This window comes from Melopsittacus undulatus, chromosome 10 (assembly GCF_012275295.1).
Source record: "Melopsittacus undulatus isolate bMelUnd1 chromosome 10, bMelUnd1.mat.Z, whole genome shotgun sequence".
Taxonomy (NCBI): domain Eukaryota; kingdom Metazoa; phylum Chordata; class Aves; order Psittaciformes; family Psittaculidae; genus Melopsittacus; species Melopsittacus undulatus.
In genome coordinates, this window is record NC_047536.1 from 19,152,124 (window position 1) to 19,171,148 (window position 19,025).

The 19,025-nt window shown below is 40.1% G+C and overlaps 1 protein-coding gene across 4 annotated transcripts in view; it reads left to right on the forward strand.

The window, feature by feature from the left end:
• The window catches only part of SGCD (sarcoglycan delta), a 335,598-nt gene that overhangs the window by 45,693 nt on the left and 270,880 nt on the right, over nt 1-19,025 (forward strand). The window contains exon 2 of one of the 4 annotated variants that reach the window (XM_034066621.1): nt 16,983-17,046. The exons of the other annotated variants lie outside the window; for them this stretch is intronic. The gene's annotated coding sequence lies outside the window, so the exon portion shown is untranslated. The remainder of the gene's footprint in view (nt 1-16,982; nt 17,047-19,025) is intronic. 4 annotated transcript variants of the gene reach the window in all.

Genomic DNA, 19,025 nt, shown 5'->3' on the forward strand with positions numbered 1-19,025 from the left:
ACCTGCCTGGATTCTCTACATAGCTGAATTCTGTATGTATGAGGCTGAAAAAGTCTGAAGAATTTCTGGAAGAGATACAAGCTGTGTTTCACATGCAGGGAGCAGCACTGTCCCTAACGCTAGTAAAGTTTTGAAGTCCAATGCTTATCATTATCCACATGTGCCTTAGCTTCCTCTACTGTTATCAAAGTAGTTATCTTGTAATAGGCTTGTAAGGGAAGAGTGGGCACTGACACCTGCAGTACGTATGGTAGAGAGGAGCACAGGATGAGAGTCAGGTCATGATGTAATTGATGTAAGGACATGCAATCAAAAGCAAATGATCATTTTAGGGGTAAAATCTAAAAACAGGCTAAAAGTTAATGTCAGTTCTTGCAAGCTGTAACAATATCCTGCCCATTATGAAGACTGCCACCCGTTACTGAGCCTGAGGTGTTTAAACCCCTCTATAAATGGCTGCTAGGGAAGTCAGTGCAGGACTGCTAACTTGACTTTTAGTGTTTTATTGTGTTCAATCTCCATAGTTTTATAAATGATCTTTCACAGCTGCATGCACAACATCACCCAAATGTGTGTGTAGGAGGGTTGAACCAGAACATACTTTAAAATATATTACTTTGGAGATTAAGTATCAATGGTGTAAAAAGTCTCTGAAAAAATTAAAGATGAATTATCTGGCAGAAGGGAAAGATGATAACTTTGTGTCCAAAAAGAGTATGTGACTTGGTAATACTGTGAACAGGGAGTAAGGCTGTACAGGCAATCAGTTTTGTGAAGGTTTTTTAATATGACACAACTCACTACATGGCTGAGCTTAATTCAGTAATAGATCAGTGTCCTTTCTTTAGGCAGCAATGCTATATAAGTAGAACATTCATTATATCATGATAATAGAGATCCTCCAAAAGCTAAATAAATGAAGACAGGCGCTGGTAGAACAGTGAATACACATTACAGTTTCAAACACTGCTGTTGCTGAAAGCCACCTAATTGTATTCTCCTGCAATTAATAATTATCTTAATAGCTTTGCATATTTATGAATATATAAAACTAAATAAGACAATACACAGGCTAGGATAAAATGTTCATAAACTTTTTGCGCTGAGCTGTAATTAAGCATGCCTCTAATCACAGCATCATTTTCCATTGTGGATGTTTGGGTGGGAGAGGAAAGTTTGAGAAAGAAAATGTGACTATTCAGGAAATTACCTTGTGGGAAAGACTTCAAATCACAGATATTTAAAATGAAGCATGTGATTGCTTCTCATTTGCCTGCCCATTACTTATAGTGTGCCTTTTCAACTTGCAGTACCCCAAGTATGTGGGATATATTTGTCTCATGAGCATGCAAATATAAACTCAGGATGAGGCCACAGAGAACATTGCTTGATGTTTTAGCTCAAGTGGAATTTCCGTCCATTTACGTCCATACAACTGAGAGATGAACTTGACTGGCTGAAGTTTCTCCTCAACCTGCACAATAACTGCTTGCTTTCATTAGGATTGTTAGATTTATTTTTTTTTCCCTTTACAGGCCTGTGCATTACAAAATGTTCCTGCTTTGTTTCCGGTTGACCTTTCATAGTTGCTAAAAATCAGTAGACTTTAATACATTTATTAAATAAGGAGGATTCTAGGGATTAATGTGCAAGCTGTACCAAGAGAAGAAGGTAAGGAGTGGAATATTACTGCACAGGCAAGAAGGCTGCTGGTTATAAGAGTACTTGCTTTACTGCTTTGCACTGATGCCACACTGACTGGCCTGGTTCGAGTAACATAATGTACTTGGGAGCACCAGCAGCTTGGATGTAGGGCATTATTTTTCTTCTCGCCTTGCAGCTTTACTTCCGACAGTTTTTCTTTGAGATGAGCAAATAAATGAGTTTAGTAAAAGCTCAAGGTGCCATGCTGAGTTAACTTCAGCAGGGGAAGGGAGATAACTTTTGCCTGCATTGACACTCAGACAGAAGTTCCTAAATTCCTAAACCATTTAGCTGTGGGGATATCAGTCAGTGTATTTATAGCTTTTGTTGTGAAGATGGAAGTGACTTGGATCCCTAAAGATTCGCTGACTTAGAAGTAGAAGTCTTTTGTTCGACCAAGCGAAGTCAAAAGATTTTAGCATGAGTAGAGCTCGTTCACTCGTCTTCTGTAACCCTGCATTGCCTATCAGCTTATTCTATGCTGTAGCTTGTTTCCAAGAATACATTGACTTTTGTGACCTGATTTTTTTAAGTAATAAGAGTTGTGCAATTTCTGTGCTCAATTTAGTGTTCCATGGGATGTATACACTTATACATCCTTTCTAAGTTTATCTACTCTTTAGTTTAGATAAACTACTAAGTAGTTTAAAAGTAGTTTTAAACTACTAGTAGTTTTACTACTAAAACTACTAGTAGTTTTAAACTATTAAGTAGTTTATCTACTGTATCTAAGTTTATCTAAGTTTTAGACAGAAGATATTTATCCAAATCTCTTGTTTTCATTTAAATAAAGGATTGGAGTTCTTTAGCATGCCATCAGATATGCATGCATATGGTTGCAGAAGGTCATTCCTGTACATTTTTAGGTCCTTTAGAGGAAAAAGCAATTGAGCTTGTTCTTGCTATGTCCTGGTCTCTAGCCCCAGATACACACATATTAGCTAATATCCCTTCTAAGTGGTCAACATAAATACTATTGATTTCAGCAAAAGGTTGACAGAGCTCAACATACCTGATATATCAATTTAGTACATGGATGCCCACCTATGCACCCATGTTACTGTTTTTTAATAGAAATTTAAGGTAGGATTTTCATTAACATTTAATCAACCTAGCCCTTATGAACCAATAGTTGAGAATTTGAATGTTGTATCACATCTTTCCTCTAAACATCTGACACAGGGCTTTTTCTACCTGTTATTTATGTGCATTAGTAAGGGAAACATTGTCCTTGCCTGTTTAAAGCCAGTAATTCTCTGATGTAGCTGTCACTTGGTATTGTGTTTTTGAAAAGCTTACAGGTTGACCCCCACCCCTAACCAAAGCAAAAGGAGCACCCAAACCCAAAATCTGGGAGTGAGAAGCTGCTTATGGCACCATCTCCTACAACATATTAAAATCAGAGTACGTATATGGACAGTTTTCGTTCAGTTCGTGACAACTCACACACAATGTTATCTTTCTGTGTCAGCCTGCATTCAGATCTCAGCATATTAAGCATGATTTAGAAGGAAGCAGTGTCAAACCATATTGATCAAATTTTGGTGTTTCAAGATTTAATTATTTCCCTCCTCCCCCCCCCCCCCCCTCCCCCTAGCTACTTTATAAGGAACAGTGCTTTGGGTAGGCTTTCAAAAAAACATCTATCACCGTAAGTAAGAACCTAAATAAATTCTTACACTAAACATATCAGAAGCAGAATTTTATGGCAGTTTTGCTTTTTTGGGACATAATCATGTCTAATCTGTAATAACAGAAGAGTGATAGATATGCACATGGAGGTGGTTAGATGATCAGTAATTGATTTTCTTCTTAAAGAGCAAACTTCTTGTATTCCAAAATGTGAAATGCTTTCCTTTTATGGGGTCAGCATTGATTGTACATAAAACGTGTGATAGAGGGTGTCTGGAAATGGTAATTAAAATTTTAGTTTCAGAAGTGAGCATTGATTATATTTCGGGGCCGTAGTAAAAAAGTAAACAACAGTCAGGCAGCCAGAATGCTTTTCATGGAATCATAGGATAGTTAGGGTTGGAAAGGACCTTAAGATCATCCAGTTCCAACCCCCCTGCCATGGGAAGGGACACCTCACACTGTTTACAGTGCCACCCAAGGCCTTGTCCAACCTGGTCTTGAACACTGCCAGGGATGGAGCATTCACAAGCTCCCTGGGCAACCCATTCCAGTGCCTCACCACCCTAACAGTAAAGAATTTCTTCCTTATATCCAGTCTAAACTTCCCCTGTTTAAGTTTGAACCCGTTACCCCTTGTCCTGTCACTGCAGCCCCTAATGAATAGTCCCTCTTCAGCATCCCTGTAGGCCCCCTTCAGATACTGGAAGGCTGCTAAGAGGTCTCCACGCAGCCTTCTCTTCTCCAGGCTGAACAGCCCCAACTTTCTCAGCCTGTCTTCATATGGGAGGTGCTCCAGTCCCCTGATTATCCTCGTGGCCTCCTCTGGACTTGTTCTAACAGTTCCATGTCCTTTTTATGTTGAGGACACCAGAATTGCACACAATGCTCTAAGTGAGGTCTCATGAGAGCAGAGTAGAGGAGCAGGATCACCTCCTTTGACCTGCTGGTCACGCTTCTTTTGATGCAGCCCAGGATGCGGTTGGCTTTCTGGGCTGTGAGCGCACACTGAAGCTGGCTCATGTTCATTTTCTCATTGACCAACACCCCCAAGTCCTTCTTTGCAGGACTGCTCTGAATCAGTTCTCTGCCCAGCCTGTAGCTGTGCCTGGGATTGCTCCAACCCAGGTGTAGGACCTTGCACTTGTCATGGTTAAACTTCATGAGGCTGGCATCAGCCCACCTCACAAGTGTGTCAAGGTCCCTCTGGATGGCTTTCCTTCCCTCCAGTGTATCAACTGAACTTTCTCATCAGAACAAGGAAGAGGCTTGAAATGACTATTCAAGTCCTAGCTTTGTAACTGTTCTACTGAAAAGTAGAACATTATAGGTTTAATTATATTTAAGAGAGGAACTTGGTTTTCTCCTTTTCAGCTACCACTAGCGATTTTTTCCCATGATTAAAGCCCCAATGAAGTACTTAACTTCTTCCTGTGAAATATGGCTTAGGTGCTTTGAAGGGAAACCTCTAGTGCTAGACTTGTCTCATAGGCAGGGAAGAGGGATCATGAGAGGGGTCATGTTGCTTAAATGACAAAAGCTGGCCTCGGATGTTACACAAGTGGGGTATATGAATACAGGGAAGATCAGAAGAAAGGTGTCTCTTCTAGACTTATTTCCTTAAAGAAGAAAGGAAGTTTAGGTTTTTTTTTTTTCAGTTTCATTAAGCCAATAAAAGCTAAGGCTTATAGCGGATTAATGCATCAAGTCCTAGTTTTAGCACAGCTCCACAGTCTCCATTGTGAGGTTGTTGGCTTCCTGTAATTCTTCCAGATTGGGATGTCATCCTGATACTTCCCTCCTGACACAAGTAATGCAGAATCGATACATCTCACATAACAGACATTTCAGCTTGAAGCATGCATAATTGCTTAATGCAGGTTGAGAGATAGGCACATCCAAGCTACACCTTTGGCTCGTCTCAACGTGCAGTTATTGTGGCAGCTTGCAGTGTTAGTGCCAGTTAGTGCATCAAGGCAATGCAAATGAGGCTGAAAGGCACTATATTCAAGGCATCCTAACTGTGTTGGATGTAAATCACAGTTACAACTGTGCGCTTGTCTTTTAAAGGCAAAAGAGCAGTTTCTAGGGATTTGGTGTTGCACTTTTCTTTCTGCTTACAAGTGTTGTTCTGGAAGCACTTTTCTATGCTGTATCCACTAATGTGTCGAAATAACTTTCCCTGGAGCTGTTGGGTATTGCTAGAAGTTTTCACAAGAGTTGGCATAAAACTAAATGAATCCAAAGCCCTTCCAGCGGGATGTGCAGCGTGTGGAAGCAGGTTTCTTTTATGAGCCTTCATCCTTAAAGACATGAATTAGACAGCAACTAAGAGGCTTATAAAGAACTTTCTCCAAAGGTTAGTTTGTTCCACCATTTGCCATCATGGAGTTTTTTAATGTTTCCTTAAGAAGCACTTTGTGTAAGCTCTTCTTAAAAGCAGAGGATAAGAGTACTTGGTTCACTGCTGAGCTTGCAAGTCTCTTCCATACAAATTGAAGCTGCAGATCCTCTATTCCAGTTATGGAGCATTCTTCTACCTTGCTCCCATTGTTGGATGAAACGCTCTAGTGAATTGAGTAACACATAGTTTGGTTCATAGCAGAAGTACACACTGTGCTTTCTGCCTTAGACTTTTAAATAGGGATTTACGTGGCCTGCCTGAGGCAAGAAAGCACGAAGACCAAGGTGCCACCAAAACCGTCTGGGTTGCAGTATGTTTTGCCACCTCACTGCCTAAAAAGCTTGTATTGTGGATAGTAGCTGCAGAAAAGGATTTGCCTGTCATGTGTGTACATACTGCTCGATGCAGGTAAAATATGTTTTGTGTGTCATTTTGAAAGCTTGAAATAAAATAGATCAACCAACCACAAGGCCTATCAGTGTAAATCAACAAGACTTCAGCAGAATTGGGCCACATCAGAAAGTAATTCTTATTGCCAGTGCTGCACACTGCTAGAAGCAACACAGATTGTTTGGAAGAGATCTGTCCTGGTTATGTTTTGTTACTAGTAGGTTATATTTGATTAAATAAAAGTACATGTTAGCTTTGACTTATTGTGCATTTATATAGAAGGAAAAGATAAATTGTCTTCATGAGATGAACCCGTACATTCATTGTGAGACTTAAAGGGAAGTGACAGGTCTGTAAGTAGGTGAAAATTGAGAGTTCAAGTGTTTTCTAAGAAACTGAACACTTACATGTCTTAACTGGTAGAGTGTTGTTGCTTTCAGGGCACAGCACTTTTGCTGCCTAAATCACACATGCTGTCAGAAAGTCACAAAGTGCTTTTTGGCAGTTGGTAGCATATGGGCAGAAGTAATGTCTGCTGTTGATCTTGAATCACTGGATATCTGCGCTGCAAAGGTTGCATCAGTAATTGAGAAGCACAAATAGGGTAGCATCTAATTCTTAGTGTACTACAGACAAGCTGGTTCTATTTTTTGCAGAAAAGTATACAAAGAAATTAATTTTTTACCGTTTTTACTGCCTGCCTTTAGAAATTAAGGTATTAATGGTCTTCATATTTATATAATCAGCTGCTGGTAGTCCTTGCCTTGCCTAGCAAGTCTTGGATGTTAGATATCCATAATAATAATCAGATTAGTGTTATGATCAGCATTAATCGATAAGGTAGGAGTAACAATCTCTGTAGAGCGTATTTCCTCATCAGGTTTTACTTGTCCAGTGGTGGCTCTGGCATGATTTGGAATGACCTTGGCTGTGAGGTATTTTCAAGTGCGAAGAGTTTGCTGCTGAAAAGCTAAATAACCCCAGTTAATATTATTGTAGCAACAAAGATGAGTATGGGAAACACGTGGTACTTGACCTGATTGCTAGCTGTCTGCATTTGATCACTGGTCTAGGAGACACTGTCATCTCTGGAAAGGGAATGTGATGCCCTTAATGCAGTTATACCCCCTTCCTTTAATAGCAGCTGTGTAAGGAAAAGGTTTTTATCAACTCCACATTTGCATCAAGAGGGCAATGTCCTATTCTGTAAGACTCTGTGACCAAGTTTCTCAAAACCTTTGTTGCTGCAGTCAGGGTTTTATTTATTACTAGAGGAACTCTTAACACCTCAAATGCGACTGCTCTGTTTCATTATTAAAGAACAGAGTTTTCAGCTTGGGTTTAAACCTGGTGGGTTTAAGTCTGCAATGAAAGATGTGATAAGTAGCACCTCCTGCTTTCTGAATTAGTATTTCATCTGTGGGAACTGTATGTCCCAATTGAAGTTTATCTCCAGAAGCTTCTAATTAGGACAGAGTGATTTGATTTTTCAGGAGGTACCTTTTGGGTTTCCTGAAATAACAAGACAGATGAAGAGCAGGTATCACAGGTTACTGTCATCTTTGTAACTGTTGAAAGTGTTTTTGTGGTAAGTGAACCCATGCATTTGAATAAATAAATATTTTTTTTACTTAATTCATAGGGTTTGTGCCAAAAAAAACCTGCCAAATTTGAGTTCTAATGACTGATTTTGTTTGTTTGTTTGCAGTAGCATGAGAATACTCAGAAAAACAGTGATGCTTTAAGCAACTTTCCCTGCAGCATGTGGATCCGTTTAGGTGTTATTTTCTGTTTAACTCTATACAGCAAAGTAGGAGTGAGGAGACAGGAGAGCAAAGTGTAAAGTGGCTTCTCAGGGGGTAATGATATGCTACGCATTGCAGAGAAAAGCAGGCAGGTGTTTGAAATCACTGCAGCCAATCTAGGATGTGTGAATAAAGGCAAGAATTGCCCTCTATCTGGTATTCTGTCACAGCTGAAAGGCTGTTTGTGTTAGCTCACAGATAGTGTTTTATTTGGTAACTAAGCTTTTGTGATCCCAAATTCTGGGTGCAGAAGTGAGACCTTACGATTGACGGTTGAATTTCCAAGAGAGCTCTTGAAAGTGCTGTGGAGGAGGGCAGGCTCTCAGTTCTGAAGGTTGGTGCTTGGTTCTGTGAAGCAATGACTGTGGCTGAAACATGTTTGTGCCAGAAACTTCTGGACAGACTTACACAGGGAATACTTCTGTCTTTTAATCTCCTTTCCAGTGAGAAAAGCAGCATGTCTTTGAATTGTAGGAGTATTCATCTTCCTATTTTCTTGGTTAACATTTGGAGACACCTTGGAGCATCTTATTCCAGCTGATTTGTGTCAATAACAGAGTTTTCTGGAGACTCAGGTCTTGAATCAGTGATGTATCAGGTGCTGGATGCAGGACTTCAGAATCTAGGGCTTTTGAGTGATGTGTGTCTCCAGGCTTGTCTGTGTGACCATGGTGTGGTTACTGGGATCCTGTATGTGACACTGGGTTCTGGTTTTCTTTGAAGCTAGTCTATAAAAGTGAGGATTTCAAATCAAAGCAGCATACGTGAGCCTTTGCCCATGTGAATTCGTTGTTGTTCTCTGGCACCAAGATCCTCTGTATCAGAAGAGGGGAATTATTAGATGTACCAGGTAGAAACACAGAGAGTTCTTGTTTCTCTCTGAAATCACCTCGCTGAGCTTTCAGGCTGGTATGTTGGCAGCTGAGCAAAAGGCTGTTTACTCTTCATGACTCTCAGAAGAATCTGGAATAGCTTCCAAACAGATCAGTGGCTTCTTCCCCAAAAAGCTAGTCAGAAACTTTTACTGCATCTGTCAGTCATTTCTCTTGATTTTATGGGTCAGCTCTGAAGAGCCAGTGCAATTAGAGCATTGTGTGTAGTCTGCAGGTAAGCTTTATGGCTCTGCCAATGGAATGCAGATTTTGCTTATAAAGTGCTAAATTATTATGTGTATACTTGTAAAGATCTTGTTTCTTTAGCAAAGCCACTTGCCTCGTCTTGAAATCACCAGAAGAGAATCCTCCTTCCCTTCTTGCTTTCCCCAAGTCCTCCAAAATGTGCAAAATCACGTCCTTTTTGCGTACTCTCCCAAAATGTAGTTCTCATTTCAATGAAAACTATAAAATTGCAGGTAACCTCTTTTCCTCATCTTTCCTTTTGCAAAACAATTTAATGTAATTACAGTCTGTGGCATTTGTTGATCTTTGCAGGATGAAGGGTGTGCAATTCCTTCTGCCTGTCCTTCCCTAGAAATCCACTTGCGCATTGCCTTTTTGTGCAGTGTATCTGCTGTAGCAGATACTTTCTCCCTGTTGGTCTTGGTAGGGCTTTTCATCTGTCTGTTACCATTGAAAGCTATAAAATAATGAAAGAGGAGGATGAGGAATAACAAACTGCTTTAACTTTTCTTGCAGGGGTAAGTCAGACATGTTTCGTGTGTTGTGGGGAAGATGCTCTGGAAGGTGTAATGTGTTACTGTTGCTCTTTTAATAAAGCCATGGGGAGCCTGATGCAGAAAGAAAGGTGTTCCTTTTCAGTACTGACCCTTCCAATATTGTGTTCCCTAAGACCTGAATTTTCCAGTCTCCAACTTCCATTGCATTTAAAGAAGTATTCCCCTTCTGGGGGAGGAAGGGGATGACTGTGGTTGTAAGACAAAAGTGCCTGAATTTTGGCACTTACCAAACTTTTTTCCTCTTTGGCTTTTAAGTCCCTTGTTTATGGAAATAGTTTTTCCTTGTAGTCTCCTTTTTCCTCCGGAAGATAAACCTGCAGATTAAGTAATGTTACCCAGGGGAGCTCTTGTGATGGTTATTGGCTTCCTTTGAAATACTGAACTGTTCTCAGTTTCACAGGCTGTAATGCTGGCAAGTAGGGATGTGGGGATATAAATTTGTGCAATAGTATCTATTCAACCACTCTTCAGAGATTATTATTTTTAATTCCTCACACTTCGGTCTTAAGAAAAATGGTAAAATCTTTTCAGTTTGAGAGGCACTATGAACAAGTAGATGGTATTAGAGAGCAGCAAAATATGAAGTGCTGTAGTTCCTCTTTGTACAGTCTTCACAGCAGCTTTATAACACAGGTCAGATCTGCTATTTCTGTTCAGCTATAAATATCCATCTGGGAACAAAAGCAACATGTAAGATTCTTTTATGTAGCTGGAAGTCAGAATGCTAATTTAAAATTTGAAATCACTTTCAGTGTATAATTTATGAACATCTTTATTAGCTCAGTAAGGAGAACCTGTAAGAGCAAACCATATTGCTGATGCTGTACTTTAACTTAGTTAAAAGGAGTTTATGTGAAAATAACCTACAAGAAAAAATATATTATGTGCATGATTCAGTAATTCACAGTGACAAGGCACTTATCTACTAGCATAGGTTTCATCTTGGGAGAAAATTGCAGCTAGTTTGTGACAGAAATGTGATTGTCGAGGTGAAGGAATGAATAACATGGACAAGAAGGAATTCTTCATTCCAGGAATGTGTATTGCTCTTTTCAATTGCATTTTTTGTTCAGTTGTGTTCTGATGCTTCACCCTTTTAAAAAGCCCTGTGTGAGTGGGCTTTAGCTCTTAGAAGAGATTAACAACTCTTCTTCATACAAAAAATGCATCTGACTTATGGGGGTTTCTCATTGTAACAGTTCTTCCTACCAGACAGGTTCTTTTTATGTTTTTCTCCTATGGGATAAAGCATTCACAAAGGTTAAATACAACTGTTCATACCACTGTTTTTGTCCTAATTCCAAAGTAGCCATAAGATTGAGAATTCTTTCCCTGTTCTGGTCTGTTTGCCTTTTTCTCCATTGCGGTGTTTCTGTTGCGCAGTTGTAAATTAGCACTTTGCATCATATATGCAGATAAAATTTTAATGAAAATCCTAAAGTTATTGGGGTTGTCCAACAGAAAGAAATGGATTGCTCTCAGATAGTTCAAAGGAGAGAAGAGCACTTTATGGAACCTGGGATCACAAGTTACTTTTAAATATCTTGAATCAGGTACTTTAAAAAAGCAGTTAGGAGAAAAAAATTATGAATTATCTGTTTCATTGAAATCTTTGTTTTGAAGTATAGGTCACCTGCTCTAAGCTTCCATGGTCTAGATGTGTAACACATGTGGTATTTTATGTCCATGAAGAATTATTGGTCAGGGATGGGATCAAAGAAGAAAGTCTGTTTCGCTCGACCATGGAGAAGACAACACTTGTATGATGTCCCAGCCTCCGTTTGGAAGGCTTTGTATTAATGTGGGTTTGAGGAGGAGAGAAACGAATGACTTAGCCTTGGGAAAAAACACTTGCCCTGAAAGAAAGCTCAGTAGATGCTATCAGCTGTATTACACTTACAGCCTCTCCAGATGTTTGTGGAAATGTAAGTGGATGTAAGTATCCTAAGGAAATGTGTGGTTGATGAAATCGGCTAGATTCAGGGATGGGCATGCGTCTTTCTACAGCCTGTGTTAGGACTTGATCAATAGCTTTCTTGCTTCCTGTCCTTGCTCTCATTAAAACTTCTGAAATTGTTGGGAAGCAAGTGGCAATTTTTGTTTGAACTTTATTCCTGTGATGCTGAATATGAACAGTTTTAAATCTACTACATTTCAGCAGTACAGTGCAGGGTACGGGTTGGTCAGGAAGGATTCTGAACTTGTCAGAAACAAATGTGAATTAAATCTACTTTTTTTCCCCTTGAATCTTGCAGTTTTGTTTCTGCTTATGAGGGTTCTGTCGTACCAATTGCTGCATGGTAAATTATTACTAAATGTTAGGTGGTAGTGGTGATTATTTCAAAGATAGGGTGATCTAGAAGAGGCAGCTTGCGCAGGAAAAGCAGTCAGTCATATTAACAAAACTGGCAATAAATGCCACAAAACATCATCATCATTTTATACCCCTTTTGGTCATGCTGTTGAGCTAGATGAACTATGTCCTTGTTTATGTTTCAGAGAAGAAATCTGAAATATAGTCGCTTCAGGGGAAAATGCAAGTGTCTTGATTTATTGATGTTATTTTATCAATTTTGCACAGGTTTTGCGGGGAGGAGGGAAAGGAGGAAGATGAGCAATTTCAGATGAGGATAGGCAGAAATGTTCATAAATGCCTGTCACACCCCAAAAGCAGTAATCAAATTACTGCTGCAAAGCAAAATGATATAATTGATTATGAAACTTAAAATCAGTGCCTAGAGCATTGGGAAAGCTGATAGTGTGAGCCAGTGTATTTTAGAAGAAGAGTGTGTTCAAGTCTATTAAATATGTTTTTAAGGAGAAGCAATCTGCAGAAGGATACGGTATCAGTAATTTACAGGCATGAACAAACTGCTACATCAGTGATTTATAGTGTCAGGTGGGGCTGTTAACATGACTGGAGTTCAGAGTTTAATTCACTTCCCTCTTTAAGAGAGGAGAATTATTTCCTGTAAAGACTCATATTGAGTTGTGTGTGAGGACCCTTCTGGATTAAACTGGAGGGACCACTTTAGAGCTGTCAGAGAGGCAGTGGGAACTGTATGTTCCTGTTTCTTAGACAAATACTATCCATGATCGTATTTTTATTTACTTATTCTTATTTTTTTTTTTAATTCCTTAAAGAAACTATCTAACAGAGGTACTTCAGTAACTGCGTGACTTCTATTTCCAATATTATCACTACCCCTGTAGCAAAATCCCCAGAATATGTGTGGAACAAATACCTTTCTTTAAAACACTAGCAGGTGGAATAAATTGTAATGGTGTTGTGAGAGTACGATTTCTAGTGTCATTTGTATGTTTCAGTTGCTGTAGAGGAGACTGGTTTTGAGTTGAATATCGACTAGTTAAGATGCCAGCTGCCGACAAAACCAGTTCTAGTCAGTAGGCATTTGCTTTAGGCCTTTTCTCCTAGATCTTTTGAGTTTGCCTGCCTCTGCAGTGTCTGAAAGTAACTGATATTACCACAGTATTTTAGCAACATTTATCAACATGAGAAAGCAAACTCAGCAAAACCTAGATGGGAGCAATTCATAAAGTTCGTGGAAGACAGGTAAGATGTGGTTTAGCAACTTGAGATGGTGATTGAGGTGCAAGTCACAATTCTGTGGCTGCAGTCCATCATGGGAACAGGAGGACAAGGTTGCTGGTCGTACTGCATTGGAGCAGCATCAACTTGCAGTCCCATGCATCACATCTGTCCGGGCAGAGCAAGCAGGAGCAGGTCTCGTTCTGTCTTAGCTGGACCCAGGACATGCCTTGGGTGAGTCCCAGGAGGCACAATATGGGCTGGTGGCAGGGGGTGTAGAAGGTTCTGAGTGAACCTCCCTGGGAGTTTCTGCCTGACTGCTGAGACTGCTCAGGCTACTGCACGGGAGAGTCCATTCAGGGCTGCAGTTGGCTTGGTGTGACCTAGTACTGTCATCCATCACCTGGTCCATGACCTGATAGAGCTGATGTGTATTGTGACCTATGCTGGAAAATAGGAAACTGGAGCTTTAGGATAAAAAATTTGTCTGTTAAAGGTATTTAAGTATTTAGGTGTTTATAACCTATGAGAACCATTCTCTTGGCACATTTTTGAAGTCATTTGACTTTGTAAGTCAGAATAAGGAAAAAATAACCCAAAAAGGAAAGAGATACTCCATTCTCAGTATCAGATGACTTCTTGTGAAGATGCTAAAACCAGAACCACCTCCTGGAAGTTGTCTTGTGACTATTATGGTATCCTCTGTTCTCATTTGTATAGTTTGTCACAACTGTTAAAGTACTGCTTGCACAAAAGTCCCAGGAGTTAAGGATAGCTTCATTACCCTCCTTTATGGATGAGAAATAAAGCCCAGAGAAAATTCTGTGTTTTCAGGGCTGTGGAAGCCAGAGTCTCCAGGGGAAGGGAACTTATCACCCCAGAAGCCAGACTAGAGTAGGTACAAAATGAGAGTCTCATTGCTTCCTGCTATAGGAAATCTGTTTGCAGTCCAAGCCCCAGTGACTTCAGACATTTGCTGCCCGTTTCTCTAAATCTGCTTTTTGAACACAGTTTCTTTTCCCTGTTTGCCCTGCAGAGCTGCTGCTTGCTATCTCGGGCATCCTCTTTCTCAGCTTTCAATTAAGCTCTCCCCACTCATCTCAGTGTGTTCCTCTGGCTGGCACAGATCTCTCCCAACAATTCTCATCTGTGGGAGGGAAGTGTGATTTAATGGGGAGGAAAGAGGAGCTGAGTGCTTATGCCTGTGAGTGATACTTGAGCTGTAGGTTTATTGCCATGTACACCTCACCTTGCTTAAAACTTGCTCCAGTATCTTGGGAGATGTCTCGCATCTCTTGCAGCTTCCTTTACACTTTTCTGACTAATTCTTTGGCTCCGTCTTTTGACTACTGTGGGTAAAACTTCAGGCAGATGCAGTGCTCTTGCTCTGACCTTCAGTATTGCTCCCACAGCTCAAATGAAATGCTTTACAAACCTTGATGCAATTTTCCATGGCTGCTGTAGGCACTGTAGGCAAAGTGTCTTATTAATGGAGGAGCCATGGGGGATTCTGATTGCGCTGTTGCTTCTGATTGTCACACTGGCTTAAAGAAAGGCTTTGTGCTTGAGGTAGTCTGCCTATATCTCCCCATGCATTTCACTTGGGTATAAAATAATCCACACCTAGATACTTTTCTGTTATCAAAGCATTTTAGGTGAGTTTGGTATTAAAAGCTCTCTGTGTCAGATTGGTCTAGAGGCGTGATTTTTGAAGCAGAAACCTTACTGGGAGCTGGAGGAGGAACTGAGGCTCCAAAGGGAGCGGGCAACAGAAGATGTGGGGAACTGGGTGTGGGAAAAGGAATTCTTTCAGGAGTCTGGGGTTTGAATGGAAGTCAAAAGTGCTGGTCTGGATGTCTGGTAGGAACTGTGTGTACTAGGTGAGTTGGACATCTGCTGGCAAATGGAGAGGTGGAAACCTAGTATTGTAACAAGCAAAGAGATGGGTTTTGTGTGAAAGTTGGGAAAGAAACTAAAGCGATTCTTCTGATCTAACTGCTTGGTTTCAACACAGCCGGAGTGATTGCAAATTTCAAACAACATTTTCCCCAAGATAAAGTTTCAGCTGGCATAAAAGCTAGTATTTGACATCTTTTTTGTGCAATGACTATATTAACAAAAGAAGGCCTTGCTGTTAGCTGCCTTTGTAACAGCCTTCAACTCCGGTGCAGTTGAAGCTCTCGTGTGCGACTTTAAGTCAGCTCAAAACTCCCATTGGAATGCAAGCAGGTCAGCTTGTGCTCACACACAGGATATTACAAAGTACTTCACATGGCTTGACAAAGACTATTTGCAGTAGTTCATTTCTGTTTTAATACACTGATGTTTGCTGCACTGCAGCATTTCATGTTCCTATCCCATAAGGAGTGAGAGAAGTATCACATGTAGCTCCAACTGCTCAGGCATACAACCTGAGATGCTGCAGTACTATAAAGCCTGTGGTTATTACAAGTTCCATTGTAATTCATGATAAGCATGAATTGTTGCAAACACTGACTTCAGCTACTTGCGTGAGTGCTAAATATTCTACAACACTGAAAATTGACCTTGCTGGCTGGAAGGTAAGGAGTCTGTGCATTGAACTGTCCTAATGTTTCTGGTTTCCCTAATGTGAGGATGGTTTCCCTCAGGTTGCTGTCTGATTTTGAAGTTGTATTATGATTCTAGCTTTTTCTAAAGTGCCAAACCACAGACTTACCTGTGCTCTTCCTTTTCCCTGAGGGATGCATCCACAGTTAGTTAAACCTCACATGTTTATGGGAAGTCTATATCACCTCTTTAAGGCTAAAGTTCACAGTTTTTCTCCAATGCTCAGAGCATCTGACAGAAAGGCTGTTTTAAATAGTGTAGGGAGTGCTGAGTAATTTAAATAGACATTCTAATTTCTTCTGTCTCTGAAAAGAGTGCAATGGATAGGGCAGAGCTGTATATAGAAGGAGCTCATCTGTATTTTAAGCCATTTTGCCAACATAACCTGGTGGGATGTGAATGTAGGAGGAGATTTCTAAATAGGAAACAGATGTGAGGAATCCTAGGAGCCATGAGGACTGTGTAAATGTTTTCTCTTTAAAAGAGAAATAAACTGCCTTCTTTACTGAGAAAACTCACTTTGCTTACAGGTATATAAACTGTGACTGCAGATGGAAGCAAAGGGATGGAATTTTCATTCTGCAGACTAAGAAAAATACCAACAAAAGAACATTTCTGTACTGTTTGGGTTTATTTTATGATCATTTCATCCATATCTTGTTATCATCATTCAGATACAGCTGACTACAGGTGTAGGGAAGCGCAGAAATTTGGAACAGAGCATAAATACAAGAATTAACATTTGTTTCATTACTGTGAACATAGTCTGGATAGGCGAGAAAAAGGAATGTGAGATAAGTGCTAGACATTGACTTCGTTATAATGTACATTTTATTAAATATTATTGGAAATTACTTCTTCCTTAGCACCTTACTGTAAACTGCTGATGCTATGGAGGTCATATTTACTACTGATATAAATTGGCATAGCTGAATTAAAAGCATGACGATTTTCCACCCGCCTTGGAAGCTGCTCCAGTTGGATGAGGAAAAGTTATCTCTCTTTCTCAGACTGAAATGCAGAACTGGAGCTTTGCTCTTCTCTGCATATCGCGGTGACAGATAACAGGCCTTTAATTTGGTGGAGAAAGGCATATGAATAACAACAGCTTGAAATGAAGGCCGGTCAAATTAAAATTACAAGTTAGACACTTTGCTGGATAGTGAAAGACAATGTAACATAAGACCAAACTGCTGGGTTGATGGTGCATTTCGTTTCTTTTGACATTTTCAGATCATGACAGAATGCCTTTCTGGGAGACTTTTGGTTGGACTGAAGCTATGAGCTTAATATAGAGGTAACTGTGGGAAACTGGCTTATGTGACATGATCAAATTAAATGAGCCGATGATTTGTTCTGGTTTTAAAAATCTCAGTTGTCCAGTGCTAGGTACTTTGCTGATGATGGTGTAATATTGCAGTCCCTTTGAAAAGCAGTGAGGTGTTTTTCTGAGATGAGTTAGAGTCCTGTAAAAATTTCATTTCACAATATAAATCTTGGTTTTGTGAAAATGAAGCTGTATTTGTATTAAAGCTAAATTGAGAATTGCTCTTAAAATTGAGAATCATTCATATTAATTTTTTTTTCTGTGATGGATGGAAAATACAAATGCGAAGTACCCATGGCTGCAAAGGGGGACTTTTCTGAGTGATTGCTCATCAGATTTCAAGAGATTTTGTAAACTCAGCACAGTATAAGGGAAAAGTGAAACTGAGAAACTAGGTTAAAAAAGCACGAGAGAGATCTGGGTTAATATGAATGTGATGGTGAGTTGTGTCCCAGTGTCCTATTCTGTCTCTGGATGAAGACTACTGAAGTTGTGGGAAAGTAGTTTTGACATCTGCCTCCTCAGATCTGGATGGGTGAATATTCTTTGCTGTAGCTGGTGTTTGTTTGGGATGGCCAGAAGTGCCTATGACAGATGCTTCTGCAAAAAGGAGGCATTGCAGGGTGTGTGCTCCACACATATGGCTTGCTTAAAGACATCGTTTTGGGTAATTGCTCTTGGTTTGTTCCTGAAGAATTCAAAATTTTCTTCAGAAAAAGTCAGTAACAGCTTGTTCCTGATGGAAAGCCAGATTTTGATGGGAGATGTGTTTCCTGGCTGTGAAGCCATTAGCTCTTGTTATTAATTAATTAATTAAGTTCTGTTTGCGTGCTTTTCAGATGCGTTGAGTTGATCATCTTCATATGGTATAGAAAAGAGTATCTTGGTCATTCTTTTATAAAGCCAGCAGCCCTGTTCGTGCACATGGACTGAAAATCTGGCTCTTGTGCAACCCTGGGCAAAACTCAGAAAATTCACACGGGGTCTATTATTACCTGTTCTTTTTACTCACTGTGTAGGCAGACCCCTCACCAGGAGAATGTATGTCTGGAAGGGACCTCCCTGGGGCACTGGGTCTGTTTTCCTGCCATCATAAGCAATCACATCCTATGAGCCCTTTCATTAACTGATCAAACTCCATTTTAGAAGCACAAACACTTTTTGCCCCCTCTACTCACCTTGGAAAACTGGTATAGAACCTCATTATCTGATTTCTAGCATGTGTTTATTCACAGCTGGTTTGCACCCACTTGTTTTTATGCCAACACTGCCCTTCACTGTAAATAGGCTTTTGCTTCCTGAGTGTTTGCTTTTCTGGTGTATCCATAAGCAGAAGCTATGGACCCAGCTTTCATTTGGTCAGGCCAGCAATGATCATCCTCTTAGTCCTTTCCACCAACCCCAGAGATAAAACTGAAATTGCCTGCATGAGAAATTCTTCTCAGCAGTTGCTAATGCTCTAAAGAGAAAAAGCTAGAGGAAACTTTAAAGAAGAGCTCAACTGAGAACCTTTTTAAATGTAAACTTCTGTTTCATGGTCTTTGTAAAGAACGTCATCAGCTTTTTGTTTTGTTGAAGCTGTGGCTCTTGCTGAGTTTAAACAATATGAGGGTTATGGCATTTTTTCATCCTAAAGGTTCCCTGAGGAAAAAAGTCATAGGAGAGAACTGGAAATGTATTTCTCATGCAGTAGAAGTAATGTGGGGGGAAAGGTTTGCATTGTGGAAAATACTACTGGCTAAGCTGCTGTGAGATGTTATAGTAGTCCTTGTGCATTACTCCTTGTGAATTGGGGTTTTGGTATTTTGGTGTGATCCAGCAGAGTCTGTGCTGCCCTCTTTATCACCTCTGGTAAAGAATTTACTACTTAAAAGGAGGAAGCTGTCCTGCAGGTATGCTGTAGCTCTCTATTTCTTTGTTTTGATAATTGAGAAGTCAAATTTCAAGCC